This window comes from Pezoporus occidentalis, unplaced genomic scaffold (genome assembly GCF_034315485.1).
Source record: "Pezoporus occidentalis ecotype Australia unplaced genomic scaffold, CSIRO_AGI_Poc_V1 ctg30, whole genome shotgun sequence".
Classification (NCBI taxonomy): domain Eukaryota; kingdom Metazoa; phylum Chordata; class Aves; order Psittaciformes; family Psittacidae; genus Pezoporus; species Pezoporus occidentalis.
Genome location: NW_026914941.1, coordinates 4,381,932 through 4,397,455, shown reverse-complemented (window position 1 = coordinate 4,397,455; position 15,524 = coordinate 4,381,932). Strand labels below are relative to the sequence as shown.

The 15,524-nt window shown below is 36.7% G+C and overlaps 1 long non-coding RNA gene across 1 annotated transcript in view; it reads right to left on the bottom strand.

The window, feature by feature from the left end:
- Positions 1-2,515: 2,515 nt before the first annotated feature.
- The window catches only part of LOC134168106 (uncharacterized), a 70,967-nt gene continuing 57,958 nt past the window's right edge, over positions 2,516-15,524 (bottom strand). Inside the window, exons 4-5 of the long non-coding RNA XR_009966420.1 lie at positions 5,361-5,462; positions 2,516-4,090 (exon numbers count right to left, since the gene is read on the bottom strand). This is a non-coding gene — a long non-coding RNA (uncharacterized LOC134168106). The remainder of the gene's footprint in view (positions 4,091-5,360; positions 5,463-15,524) is intronic.

The window sequence follows — 15,524 nt, the reverse complement described above, 5'->3', positions numbered from 1 at the left end:
TGTACAGTACAAGCAAACAGTATTTATGGTCTTAAACAGAAGGAAGGGATGAAAGGAGATTTTTTCTTGACTTTTAAATAAAGGGAAAAAAACAACACAATGAATCAAATAGGAAATGAGCCATGGAACACCAGTTCTGCACTATTTACCAGTCATTGAGGTTAGGGTTCTGCATCACTCATCTTCAACATTCACACTGCATTGTAACATAGATAGCTACAAAGGAAAGATTAAAACTCTATTATAAGATGGCTACCTGCTTTAAAGTGTTAATTTTACCACAATTTTTAAGGCTCTAAACAATAAATAGTTTCTAGCGCAGCCCTGTATTTTAGACATCCTCAGAAAAAATTCTGCCATCAAATGACTTTATAAATCAACATACCAGTCATCTGGGAAAAGCAAATAAATCAATGGTTTCATTTTAAAATGCTTCAGCAAGGTAAAAATTTGAAAAGGTCAGAAACTGCTAAAGATTATCTTTACAGCCACAATTACGAAGTTTCCCAGCACTATTGCTTATTCAGGCTGTATTCAGCTATATCGGTTCACAACACCTAAAAACTTGGTGCAATGATCCTCTTTGCAGAAAAAAGTTTACCTACCACATGCGAGACCAGCAAACCAGTGCTCTGAAAGAGTAAAGTGCCCTTCAATACACAGATACAAGCAGTACTTGAAACCCACTTGTCTTTTTTAAATTCTGTGAATAAAGCTGGGGAGTCTGGACTCCATAGCCTTTAATTACTGATAGCACAGATCAGGATGGAGAGCTGGATGTGGCTGATCAGTTCTCTGGGGCTCTTGGGAAAAATTAAGAAAGTTCAAGAAAGGCCACACTGGTCTTTACATTTCTTTTACTATGTCTGCAGTGCCCACAGGCTCATAAGGAAGGTGCCTGGGGACTACATTTAGGTCTGCTGCAACCTAATGACATCAGTGGGAATGCAGGAGAAAAGGAGCCAAACCTGCACTCTTTATGAAAGACAAAGACACTGAAACCTTAATTTGTTAGCTGGCACAAGCAGTGGCAGATACAAGTTTGACTCATCAATGAAACAAACATTAAGAAAGGTGATATTTGTGTCTTAATGCAGGCTGTCCAGGAACAGTGGGGGTGGGGTGGAAACGACAGAATCCCTGAAGTCGAAAGAGACCTTTAGAGTTTGCTGCCTCAAACCAGGGTCACCTAGAGCAGGTTGCTGTGTCCAGTCAGGTTTTAAATACCTGCAAGGATGGAGATGACACAGCCACTGTAGGCAACCGGCTCCAGTGCTCACCCATTCTCTCTGAAGCCTGTATGAAAAAAATTCTCTGTTGTATGGCCATGTCCATGAGCAATCTGACCTAATTTCAAAGTTAGGTCTCCTTTGAGAGTCTATGATGTGAAGTTCAATTTCAATGAATTTCCATTATTGCACTATTTTATTTTCAGAACAAAACTTGCTTTTTTTTTTTTGTTCCTCCTTGGTACAAAACTTACTGTCTCTGTGCATACTTGAAAGGTATAGGAAATGTTCTGGACTTTAAAGACCAACATAATTCCCTGGAAGCATAGCTCTTGGCTCAAGTGCAAAAGCAAAGTGCTCTAATCTTACTCCTTCAGATTCCTTACTTCAGAAAAACAGCCAATGATCCAATTTTCAGGTGGAACTACATCAAGGTATTAAAGAAAATTAAAAAAAAAAAGACAAAAAATTCCTACTTGAAAGAATTTTCACACTCCCCCAAATGTTTCTTTGGTCTTGGTTGGTGTTAAAAATGTACAGCCTACAAGGAGAGGAACTCTCAAGAGTTCGGCAATGAAATATCATGTCATGCTGTGATTCTGAAGTCTTAGTACAAGCACCAGAAAGTACCAATAAGCTGTAGTATTAGTTATAGTGAAATCAATAGGATCTGATCTCTGATGTACTAATAAGTGGCTACCCATAACTGGACAGAAAGATTGAAGCAAGTTTAGTAGCTAACTCTTAGTTAATGTCCCCCATCCTTCTGTGTTAGGATTGCTCTTTTTGTAGACAACAACAATAAAGCCATCTCAGCTTTTAAATAAACCTATAATTTATAATTCAGTACCTGAAATGCTGTTAGATTTTCAAGTCTGTCTTCATAAGGAAGGGCAAACATTGTTCTGAAATCCCACAGGTCAGAAAAAATATTAACAGATGTAGCCTTAAAGGCAGGTTACTGAACCATTAAGTGTGTTACTCCTATATTTGTATCAGTTCTCTCTTACTCTATGTCTATTACATAGAAATATAATTGCAGCTTAATAGACTTTTTTATGAATAGTATAATTTATATAATGCATAAGTTTTTAATGTAGACTTAGGTTATTTTTTATAAAAAAGGTAAATTAAACATTTTAAAGAGTAAAGATTGTAAGCAAATGGAAACATAATTCAAAGCTGGAGAAGAGTTATGCTACTCATTGGAAACTGAAAAGTACTAATTTGCATTTCTGTAATCATTAATAGGGGTTATGAGGTGTCAATTATTTTGCACGTGTGACCTTTTTAGTTTCTAGGTAATGCACCTCAATTAATTGTCTGTGGCATCATAAAGCACCTTTTTCACTGCACCATGACTATGAAAAGCAATAAAATTCTTCCTCTGCAGCTGAAGTATAAAATGCACAACTGACCTTAGCACTTAGCCGTAGCTCACTGATGCTAATGCAGAACTTCTATTGGAATAAATTACAATGCAGTCAAAATCTGAGTGCTTGCCTAATGCTTTCCTAGTTCATGGTAGATTTTTGTAAAGTCACAGAAATGACCATGCTTTGAAATCTGTTTCTGTCCTCTGCTGAACTGCACATTGAGAATCCTACTTTAACAAAACAGAATAAGCTGCTTTAAATGTCAGTGTAGAAATTACTATGAAAGGCAAAACTATGAGTCAGTTACCCCATTCATTTCTCAGGAATATAAATGAACCAAAAATCTTGATACTGACAGGCATTATGCATACAGATTGAGGAGCAAAGCCACATGGGTAACACGCAATATTTTCTACCCAAGAGCTTTCTGCTGTAAATATGATGTATAAATGTAATCTGTGAATTAAAATCTGTCATTCATTCATTATTTTGCAAATACTCAGGTGAACAAATGAAAAAAAATAAAATACAACAAACTTAAAATTTTGGAAGCAAGGAAAATTATGTTTTTCAGCTGCCAAAGGTACTTGCAAAATCATACAAGAGAAAGAAGAGAAAAAAAACAGAGAATTGAGAAAATTTAATAAATGCTGAGTGGTAAAATAACTGAATGTTACAACGGATAAGATAGAACCTCCAGAGTAGATCTGTATCTGTAGCAGATACATTGGTTATTAGATGATCCGGACAGCTGAGAGAATGAGAGGACCTAAAGTCAGCTCTGCTTTTAAAATATCCAAAGTTTATTGTAGCCATTTCAATTCTACATTTTGATAGATTTACATCTATTATTAATGACTAACATTAACAAATTAACATCTAACATTAATGACTCTGGTCATTAAATGGTAAGGCAGTTCAGAACTCTTTCTTTTTTTTTCCTCTAAAGAATTTTTTGTAAGGCTAAATCATAGTTGCACTGTCATTTTAAAAGGAGAACATTGCGCAGAAATAAGTAACTATAAAAGAAACCCTTAACTTTCCACCCCCTGCTCCCCAACAGGGTACTAAAGAAATGAAAATCAAATAAAAAAACAGAAAGTAAACTAAATCCAACGGAATGTTTTATCTTTCTCAGCTTTCTCAAGCTTCAAATAAACGTTGTATGTAAATATATTTTCCAACCTGACAAAGCCAAGGTGTAAAAAATTCTCTAGGGCCTCAAGCAAATATTTTTTGATGCTAACAAAGACTCTATGAATCAATGGTGAGATAGCTACTGAAGTTTATATTTATCACAAAGATTGCTTTTCAAAGCCCACCTGTCAGTAGTAGTTTTATTTTGTTTTCATTAATTATTGACCCACATGTCTCTACGCAAAGACACACATGGCAGAGGATTTATCTCAAGTTCAGAATCACAAGACTGCTCAACAATTTCATAAAGGATGCACTGACATGCATATAAAGTTGACATTACTGGAACTGTTGAGAGAATAAAATTAAATTGAGCGAGCTGAAGTACAAACATCAACATTTCATAAAAGCTTCAAGCAGTTCTATAAAAAAAAACCATGCTCAAGCACATAATAAATGTGATCAGCAGGTATCCAGATTAAAATGGACTTCCCGAAAACAGGTTTTTTTTTCCTCTGACATTTTGGCCTTAAGAAATAAAAACAGTTTAAAATTGAGATATTTCCAATATTGAAATATTAAATATTGAAATATTTAAAAAAATGAATGGGTTTAGAAGTAACTAAATGTATTTAAATGCTTTGTAACATTGGTTTTGAGACCTTACCCTACCCAGTCTATGTGAAAAACAGAATATACTTGTTGCATATGCAATTTTGATGGCTTTGAAAAAAATGCAGACATGGTAAAGTTAGACTTTTGTCTTTCCTTCCCACATAATAATATTCAATCAGCAATACTATAAATTCAAAGAATTAAACTTAGGAGTATACCTCAAGCACTCCGAGAACTCACAGATAGCTACCATAGTAGCAGCTGTAACAGGGCATGACAACACCTCAAGATTTTGCTTATTAAAATGAGATTTAAGGGACACACAAAAACTGTACTTTATGTATTCAAAAACTACCTGGCATTTCAGTGTAGCACAGTTATTTTGCCTTAACGGTTCATTTTTTCCAGCACAAAATAAGCCATGCTGAGGACAAGCTCTCTCACTAGTAAATCTTTCTTTATGTAACAAATAAAATTAAATCTACTGAGTTGCTTTATGAAACAGACAGTTTCCATATGTGACCTATGATAAGTAGTATTGTTGAAACTAAATTATATAAATTCTCATTAAGAAAGTATGTAACTGTATCAGGGAAGACAGCCTACTGATTTAGTGGGCCCAGTATTGGCCAAACTGCTCACTTTGAACAGCTCCAACAACTTACAGACTAGCTTTTTCTCCAAAACACTGCATGTGACATTGGAAAACGTCCATTTTTTAAAAGGAAATCAGTATGAGTACAGTAAATGATGTGTAAAATTGAGTAGAAAGATCATCACTTTTCCTCCATATTTATTGTTGCCAACTCTTCTCAGAATGGCAAGGGTTGACAGAGTATTCAGTAGAAGTTTCCATCCATCTGTAGCTTGTTTTCATTAAACAGTATAATTTTATATCAAAGGAATTTATGTTCTGTTCTGACATGCATTATACTATATCTCTTAGATATAATAAAATGGTTTCTGATCACCAAAGTTTGAGAGATTCATTCATTCCACTTACCTTATTCAGAGTATGCCCTTTGATTCCTTCGTGATGATTTCTGAAGCTCTTCTTTTGAGGAACAGTGATTCTGCTAGTAGGTTAACCATGAATCTTGAACTCCTGGTGATTAAATACAGAAGTTTATATTAATATTGAAAATTAAAGATTTGATTACTTCTCATTATAACAGTCCTGAAAGTTTTATTTGATTATAATATCTCAAGTGAAAATACATATAAATTATTCATGATTTTGCTGCACTGTCACTTCATAGACACATATAAAGACATAAATGTACATAAATGTAAATACATAAATGCACATAAATTACATAAATGTAAAGACACCTCCCATGGACAAAACTAACAACCAGCCTCAGAGATCAAGGTGAGATAATAAAGCAATGGCCATAACATATGAGGATACTGGTTCATAGGGAATTGTAAAGAGTAGGCCATGGCTATAGAGTAATTACTAAGGTGTCTCAATCTGTTGCTTCTCCTTTTCAGGCTTCTTCATTTTAATTGCCAAATTACATCAATTTTATAGTATAGATCATATTTTCTTGGCATTTAATGACTCCTACTTTCCCCTGGATTCTCTCCAATTGTTAGACACCTTTCTTGAAAGATCGGTAAGGCTGTATAATCTGGTTCAGAAATGCTAAACCTCGCAGGCCTGTTATAGGTCCAGTCACAAAATATGACTTTCTGCAGTACAGAGAAATTTGAGACTCATGTTTTACGAAACAAAATGATCTCTCTATCTGTGAGATACTATTTGTCCAACTGTTCCCCAACTATCTGTCTTTCATGACTGATTCTGTTGAAGTGCGGTGCTGTGCACTTCACACATTTGGCATATAGGAACAGCTGAGCTGGGTCCAACCTAAGTCCATGTCAAGGGTGTCTAGGCTGGTGTACCCTCACCAATGCTGGCAAAACAGATTTCTGGGAGAAATAGCACATATGTATGAGATACTATATTTCATATTGGTTTATTCTGTTGTACACATCATTAATTATGAAACACAATGAACAGCAGGGGCATGAGCCAGATGCCGTTATTCTATGTCTTATTTTGACGGTGAAAAACAGACTAGGTAACAGTGGCAGTCAGTTTTGCACCTGTATTATCTTCTGCTAGACCATACTTTATAAAGCTTTATTTAACGACCTATCTACTGACGCAGTTTATATGACAAAGTATAAAATACTTTCAAGGCCACGCTACCACTAGAACAATGTAAATTTTAAAAACTTGAATATCAAAAATTGCATTCCAATTTGAATAATATATTTTAAAAGTAATAGAACTAGCTCATCTCATAAACCCCTTCCAAACTTCCCTTTGGGTATCTGGGGAAGGATGCGACTGCCTAGTTCTTCTGGCAGCAAGATATCTATCATTGAGATGACACAGGCTTCTGTCATATACATTTTGTTGTAAGTACAGTTCTGGAAATTAACAGATTATTAAAGTAGCACGTTGCCTGTGTACAAGAATGTAAACTATTTTGTGTTACCTTTTCAAGGCAGTTAAGTGTCTAACGTACACTCAGTACCTGTGGTTCATTTACACGTGCTTAATACTCTCTGTACTTTCAGACACGCTTAATAAAACCAAGGTCTCATCAGGTGAAATATATACTTATCCTGGGTAATTTGTTTTGGTTCTCCTTTACATTTAAAAGGATAGGCTACTTCTGTCACAGATAGCTTATTGCAGTACTTTCAGTAACAAAAGTTTAATTCCAAGTGTTTAAACAGCATAAATTGGTAGACCAGGATATTCTTAGCATTTATAAGTTTCATATTTCTCTTTCATAAAAAAATTTAAGGTTTCATTAAGCAAAGAAAACCAAACCAAACAAACAAAAAAACCCCACACAAACCAAACCCCACAAAAACCCCCAATCAAGTTATGAATTGGTTTCGCTTTTCCCAAGACACAGGATGAGATAATTATCAAGTTACTTTTATTAGTTCTTAAAAGAAAAAAAGATTTTTAACCAAAACAAAATGAGATTCAGTTTTAGTGACCACTCAAACCATCTACATTTGTACTTCTATGCTTATGACAGCCTCATTAGCATGGTATGCAAGAGGCCTTTCTCGGTATCTGATATTTTTAAAACATGTAGAGGAAAGAAAGGATATGTCTCAAAATAAAAATTCCAACATTTGCAATCTCTTCTTTGTATGCTACTGAGAGGGATTCGGTACAACAGTTCTATCAATGTATTTCTGAAAACTTGTCAGTAAGAAGATTAAAAAAAAAACCAAACAAACCAAACCCACCTTCCTAGAATCTGGATATGTTAAGCAAACCTTGCAATGGATATGGGAATCAAAGACCTCCTAGAAGATGGAAGGACATGACTCCTTCCCAAGTCTGATCTGGAGGAAAGAGGGAGGAAGCTTTTGTAGTTGGGAAGTAAGAGAGACTGGTGCATGCCAGGTCAGGCAGCTTAAAAGAGGGCTCATTACTTTTGCTCCATAAACCATTCTCTGATTTTCTGTCAAAGCAGCAGCTACTTTGAACACTAGAAATCTCAGAGGAGATTTAAGTTTAACCTGCAGTAAGATGAGTGCAAATAAACTCCGAGATGTGAAAGCAGCCGCAAAGAGTCTTTAAGTCTAGCCCGTTAATGCATTTTATCTTCTCTAAAGTTGTTTCATTACTGTAGACCCTTGTTTTACATAAATCTATACTTTCAACCTTAAAACTTGTCACGTGATAGAGGTGAGCATGAATTATTCTAGCAGTGCAACAAGGCACTCACTTCTTACAGAGAAGGGTACCCTTAAAAGCTGGCTAAAGGACTGCCTAAAAGGTTTCTAGGCTTTAGATTTTAAAACCTCACATACCGCTTAAAACAACACATGCTTTCAGAAGACTTGCAAAGGTCATTTGGGAAACATGTATCAAAGGGCTCCAAAGAGGAAAAAGCATTTTCAGCAAACACCCTGCCACCTTTTGGCATGTTGCAATGGAGCTGGGGAGCACACCTGAACTCTGAGGCTCCCAAAAGAAGGATGACACATGACAACAAGTGAACAAATACTGGTTCTGCTCCGCTAAGCAATCTGTTCCTACATGCTGTGAGCCTCTCTGAGGATTCTGTGCTTTTCTTCTGTCTAAGAGTTTCCCCAGGAGCAAAAATGCAGCACGAAAGACAAAACAAAGTCTACATGGAATGTTTCTTTATAGTAGTAGTAGTGCAGTTTTGATGATATTCTTCATGTACTCAGAAATTCATTAGCAACATTTCAAGGCTGTTTGCCTAACTTGCTTGGTAAATCACTTCAAGTCAGTTAGAGCCAATAAAAAAAAAAAAAAAGCACCAGCTGTGGACACCAAAAAGTTAGTATTTGCTACTTTTATCTTCAAGAATCATTCTGAATTTTAATCACACTCAGTACAAGATACCAGTCCACATGGTAAAACCATCTTCTGACCTGTAACATTTTCAGTTCACAGCCTAAACTATGATCTGAAAAGGGAAAAGGAAATAGGAAAGGAAAGGAGGTTTTTTTGCAAGCAGTAAAACTCACTGCCTGCGTTAATGCCCAGCCCTGTGAGAAGTGGCAGGCCAGTGAATTTCTGTTTCATTGACTTTCCCACAGACAAGCACAATCAGCTGATGCTTCTGCACAGGATGTAAATGATTGCTTCTTTTAGGTCCATATCATTAAATTGCAGGATGCCCTTATTGTCCTCCGTAAGGGCTAAAGCTCAATTACTGAAGTTTGAGGAGAGCCATGTATATTTACACAAGGCTTCATTGGGATTAAGGTAAAGGTAGGTATTACGGAAACAAAGCCAGCATATCTGGCCACTCGCCAGTCTTATAGGAAGGCTATGTCTGAAGAGTATTTATCAGCTTTTAAACCTCTCATACCTTTCACTGCTTGGAACTGCAAATGTCAATCAACTTTGTTGCCATTACAAATGATCCAACTAATCATTTGATGAAAGACTTAATTCTTCAAACTTGATCCTTTTAAACAGAAGGGCTTTGCAGACTGATCCTACTTAATCAACTGCACACTTAAAACTTAAAATGTGTGAATAATACTAATGTAAGTCCAAAATTACTAGTGAACAATTATCTTCTTATTGACTGTCACTTATATGCAAATCACCCACACATCCTGACCAACTTTGCAATGTGGTTTCACATTAAGGGTCATTAACTCAATTTCCATGTACTCTGTGATATCTCTATTTTTATTGTAGCCATAATGAATGCTTAAAATTATAGTAGTGAAGCAAGAGGTTTTTTTTCAGTATATCTTGATGACTTTAGAAGAAATCCTTGCACTCCACCTAGAGATTAAAAACCCCACAACCTTCTTTATTATGTATTTCATTTTATTTAGAAAGAAATTAAAAAAAAACCCCACAACATTCAAGCTATGAATCAGTGAACAGTTCTTTTGGGATTTTTTTCATTTCACAAAGAACCAGTGTATGCAGGACTGGAAGCTTTGTGCCTGTAAAAATGCCGTATCGTAATCTACACCAGCAGATCAATGAACTGTTGGACAGAACCACTCAAAATCACCTCCTCTCCCATTACCATGCTTTCTGGTCTCCCAAGCACAAATTACCCATCAACCTCCTTGACCTAGTTCCAGAAACACTGCCGTAAAGAACACCTGTCAGAGTGATGCATGTACAAGCCCAGTGCAATGACAAATAGGAAGCAATAGCAGTTATCACATGAAATAACAATTTAGCCACAAATCTGGCACAGTATCCGGCTGGTTTGATTTCCCACTGCAAAATGTCAAAATTGCTACTGGATAGGACATTATCATGCCAAATCTTCATGATCCACCACAGGAAAAATTGCTAGGGATGCCTGTGACTGCAGGAATACCCTCCAGTCCTTTCAACACCTGACACCAGATTACATTCTCCAAGTAAAGCATGGAGGAAGTACTCCCTCCTCGCTTATCAGATCAACTTCTAGAGTCCAATTCACAGCCTGATATCCTAAGGGTACTCATCACTGTGGTCCTTACTATTTACTGTCTGTTAAAAGATAGCGCTTAATTAAAAGCATATATGCTTCCAAACTGTAATTAGTCATATGTGAAATCTCCAGAGAGGGAATGTTTGGTTTAGATTTTATGCTTATCTACTGGTACTAGGCTAGAGGGACAAACTACACGATTTTCCTATCTGACATTTAGTTTTGGCATTAGTAAAGCTATGCAAGGAAGAAGATAGTCAGGAAATTAATTGGCTGTGTCCATTACCATGGAGCCCTGAAGTTATCACTATAGAAACTATTATGGGGAATCCACCACAGCGATAACAGGCTTGTGTACTGCCATCACTTTATAAATTTCCAAGGCACAGGCCAGCGGATGAAGCTGAGAGAGGCAAATGAGCTACTCATGCACAGTAGTGAATGAACTCTCACATACTCATTTGTGGGTTTAGCAATGTGGAAATTAAAGTCCACAATAAAGGCTTCCATTTCTTTTAATGAATTACTGACTTAAATTCAAGGGGATTGTCTGAATTCATAGTAGTTCTGTCTACAGTGACAATTTAATCCACTCTTGAACTCAGACAAGCACTGTAATATGGCTTACATCCTCCTGTGCAAAAGGAGGCATAGTGCTCAAACCCTGAGTCTTCAGGAATATCAGAGCCTAGATGACAAATGTCCCAGGCCGCAAACAGAGAGAAGTAACACCCAGGACTGCTGCCTGGGGAAAAAGTATCCCCTGATCATGCTGAACCCATAAAAAGGTACAGCAGAAAGGCTGTATTTACAGAGAAATTACTGCCACAATTCCTACCTTATTCTGGCCAACATTTTAAAGTGACAAACTGCTTTGCTGGTAGAGATTTTCCAGAAGGCTGATTATTGGTTTCATTTTGCTTCTCCTTCTGGAATGGAAGGTCTGTCTTGGGAAGGGGGAGGAAAAGGACAGGCAGAAACAGCCAGAGCTGGGAAGTCTCTCTATGTTACCAGTCCAAAGGATGAACTGACATCACCTCGCAGGGACTTATATTTGCTTGGAGGGTTGGAATGTGCTTATATAAGCTTTAGAGCTCACGAGAAATACATCCATACATCAGCAGAATTACCTAATTCCCTTCCTAGTCATACAGAACTCGGTACTGCATCATTCAGCTTCTCATGTGCAGTGAGTGAAAATGGTTGCCAAACCCACAAATTCATAGTTACTGATTGTAAATTCTGCAGAAATTTGTCTAAAGGCTTGGCATTTTAATTTATACCTATTGGCATGTCTCTATTTCAGTTTATTGAAAACACAGAAGGGTAAAATAGGTTGTTAACGCTAGAACACCATTCTTTAGATGTGGCACATGCAGGATGTGAATGCTAAGGAATAATATTTCTATGAATTATCAACTGAGCAAGTGCCACAGTGAACCTGCAATACACACTAAAACTTTTAATGCTTCCATCAGAGTTTCTAGGTGATGATTACCAGCTTCCAAAGTGCACCTGGAAATATGAGTGGCTGAAGTTTCCAAAAGCATCTGCCTGAACAACTTTTACCATGCTATCCAATTTTCACTTTTATGCCAATGTAATGAGATTTAAAAAATCTATACCTAAATCTACTGTCATGTCAGAATCAGAGATGTATATGAAGGCCTTATGGACACTGCAGCATTTCTTAACAGATTTTTTATGTTTTAGTCGTGAAAACGCAGAATGAGCCGAACACTTCCACCTGCTGTCCAGCAGATGGTGGTATAAGCCAAACTACTAGAATATTTGGTAAAAAGATGGCAACAGTGATTAAATGACAGCTTTTCTTTTTAATAAGAGTTTAGATTTTTTTACCTGGTACTGGGATTCTTTCTACCTTGTTCTGCTGGTTCCAACTGCTGTCTTTGTTTACTTTGTTTATTTTTCTTTTTTAAGTTGAAGAGAAAGGTGAATTTTACTGTCTTCAGTCAAAACTGGATTTTCATATCCTTCGATAGCATATTCTGTGTCGCAATTTTACTGAATCAAAGGCCTTTTTTTTTTAACCACTCTTGATCCTTCCTCTTGTTACTTACAAAAATGAATGCAGAAATACTAACAGAAAAGGAGCAATGCCACTGTTAGCTTGATTCACCCAGTTATGCATTAGCAGGACACTCAGACTATAGCAGCATTGCCATTGCCTTAGCCTACGCCAAAAAACTCAATAACAGAAGGACTTTTCTATGGGTATTTGCTCCATAGTGTTATATGCTGCAGTTCATAAATCACTCCTGATCCAACACTAGGAAATGGTGAAAGAAACAAAAGTAATTTATAGTTCTTCATTTCAGACTATTAGCAATTGGGAAGCAACTGATAGATTGGGTGAGACTGGAGCAACAGCAATCCTCAGTCAACACCCAGCCCAGCCAGCTCCTTATTAGGTAAAGGGCACAAATAATCCCTTAAGTTTTTCCCAGTATTAAAGTAAATTGGCTCTTGAATTAAATAACTGCTGCCTAGGTGGATCAAGGTGAGATGTAAGTAGAGATAAAATGAGCTTTCAGAACCTACCAACATTACTCAGAGTATCTATCAGAAAGCAACAGAATGGTCTAATAACTAGAGGGCACCTTTGCACTCTCCTATTACTTGGTGGCAGAATAGGAACAGTAACAAAACCCATCCATTTTCTCAAAATGAAGATTGTACTAAAGCTTAACCATACAGCGTATTGCAGCAAAAAGGTAATATGAACAAGCACTAAAAACCTTGGCCCTTTCATCAGGGCAAGACACTGTGCAACTACAGAAGTGCCCACTCCAACAATATTTAGTTCAAGATTTCTTAACACCAAAGATCTATAAAGTTTCAATCAGCTCCACTTCCTCTTTCCACGGAATTACCTACAAAACTTGGTTACAACAATGGAAGTTTCAGAATCAGACTTACAGTACACATTCACTTCCATGAGAAAGGCAATGACTGCAGAATGATTCAAATTCTGATTCAAAGTTTTTACTTGATTATGTCTATATATGACACATGTACACAAATAAGCATCCCTAAAGGTGAGGCTGTTCCACATAATACTCTCACAGGAGCATTTATAATAATTTTCAGGATGTAAAATTTGAACACAAACCATCACTGGGATTGTTCTCAGATGCTTCATGCTAGGAAGTTGATGCACACACGTTTCAAGGTTGCCCTTGGGATGCAGTCCCATTTTCACTGTCTCTAAACAGATACTTGCACAATTAGAAAATATGAGTTTGAATGTTGTGGTCTTCATTAAGAAGTTCAGTTTCACAGTCGCTGTCATCTGGATAGAATAGGCAGCAAACCATATAAAAGGTATAGGCAAGTTATCGGGAAATGAGCTAGATAAAGTATCAAAATCCACAGATTGGTCTCAATGGTACTATCCAGAACACCAATCTTACTGAAATAACGCCAAACCACAGATACCACCAAGGTAATCCAACAGACAACTGACAGCTAACCAGAAGTATGACTATCAGTTTTTATCTGGAAAACTAACAATGGGAACATTTTTCCCAAATTGTCTCTATCTTCAGGGTTGAGCTCTAGGCATTACTACTATACAAACACACAATAAAAACATGACAGGAAAGGTATCTCCATTTGGAAGAGACCAAATATTTAGTTAGTTAGTTTTTCCAAACACCCTCTTTTACCAGCATATAGATGCAAATGAATTCAGGTCTGCATTTCTGTTCCCATTAACAGCCTTGAAAGAAATAATTATGATGTTAATGCTCATAAAGAAGAATTATGGTGGAATTTTTTCCACAGCTTTAAGGGAAATTTGTATGATGAATTTTAACAACTATCATACAAATAAAAAAAAAACAACCAAACAGACCAAAACAACAAAAACCCTACAACCCCACCACCACAACGAAATCCCAACAAACCATGCAATGAGAGACACTGTAAAAAATGTAGTGAGGGAGGAAGAAAGATCATCACCAACGAAAACATTGAACCCATTAAAAATGCTCAGCTAACAATGAATAAAGAGTGGAATAACAAAGTGGAAAGGTTTTAAAGTATTTTCAAGGTGGGAAATATTTACAGCCCCTAGTTCATATGTTCAATTATATAAGACAAAATAGGTATGTTAGACTTTCTACAGCGTGGATCTTCCTCTGAAGTCCATGACTGAAAATGATCCATTGAGTATTTAAAGTTAATAAAACCCCACAACTTTCTGATGAAATACTTGAGTGTTGACAGGGAACTAGACAAGGTTATTATCAGTAATCACCTTCTTCCGTCCCTGAAGGTTGACTCCATACTTTTTTGACTCTAACAAAAATCACAGATATTCACTCTGTATAACTATTAGGAATGAGGTATCCTCAAAGCAAGTTACTGAATAATAAAATAATTAAATGATTTAACCTATTTGAAATTATTTTAAAAATAAAGACGGAATAGGTTAGTCTAAGCTATTCTTAACAATAAGTTCAACGTTGCAAGTTTTGTGCCCAAATTAGGTTTGCAAAGACAGATTTTCCTTCCAGGCGCTTCCTCAGCATTTATTTGGATATTCAGACTGTTAATGCATTTCAACATTAACACATTTCTATACAGTTTCGACAATGGCAACATTTTGTTACTTAATAAAAAGAAACACTGCAAGCGCCATAGGCAGAAGCCGTCTTGCTAAGATCCAGAAAGAAACCTGTCTTTATCTGGCTTCATGCATCTTCCATGTCAGAAGTGAAAAGGTACCATCCCACTATCATGTGCCACAGGGACAGCCATTCGGGTGGGAATGTTGGCAGGGGAAAGGTGGGGAGGTAGCAGGGTGCTGCAAAGAGCAGCATTTGACATGTAGAGCTGCACGAACTACAGCCCACCTTGGGTGGTGGTGGACACACAGAAGCCCAAAAACACAAGTGAAAGCTAGTGAAGCAGCAAGAACCCCAAATCTGCCTTTGTTTCTCTGATAAAGCTATGCTAGAGAGGCTAACTGAAACTGGCACATTACTACTGAACACATGTATTTATTCAAAATGCAAGTCCTTGTAACAAATAAAGTAATGGAATAATTTACCGAGTAGCAACAGCTGCTGCACAACAGAATACTAAAAAAGTATTTTTACTTGAGATCATAGAATCATGGAATAGTTAGGAAGCGTGTGTCTGTGATAAATGTATGCACACACACACACACA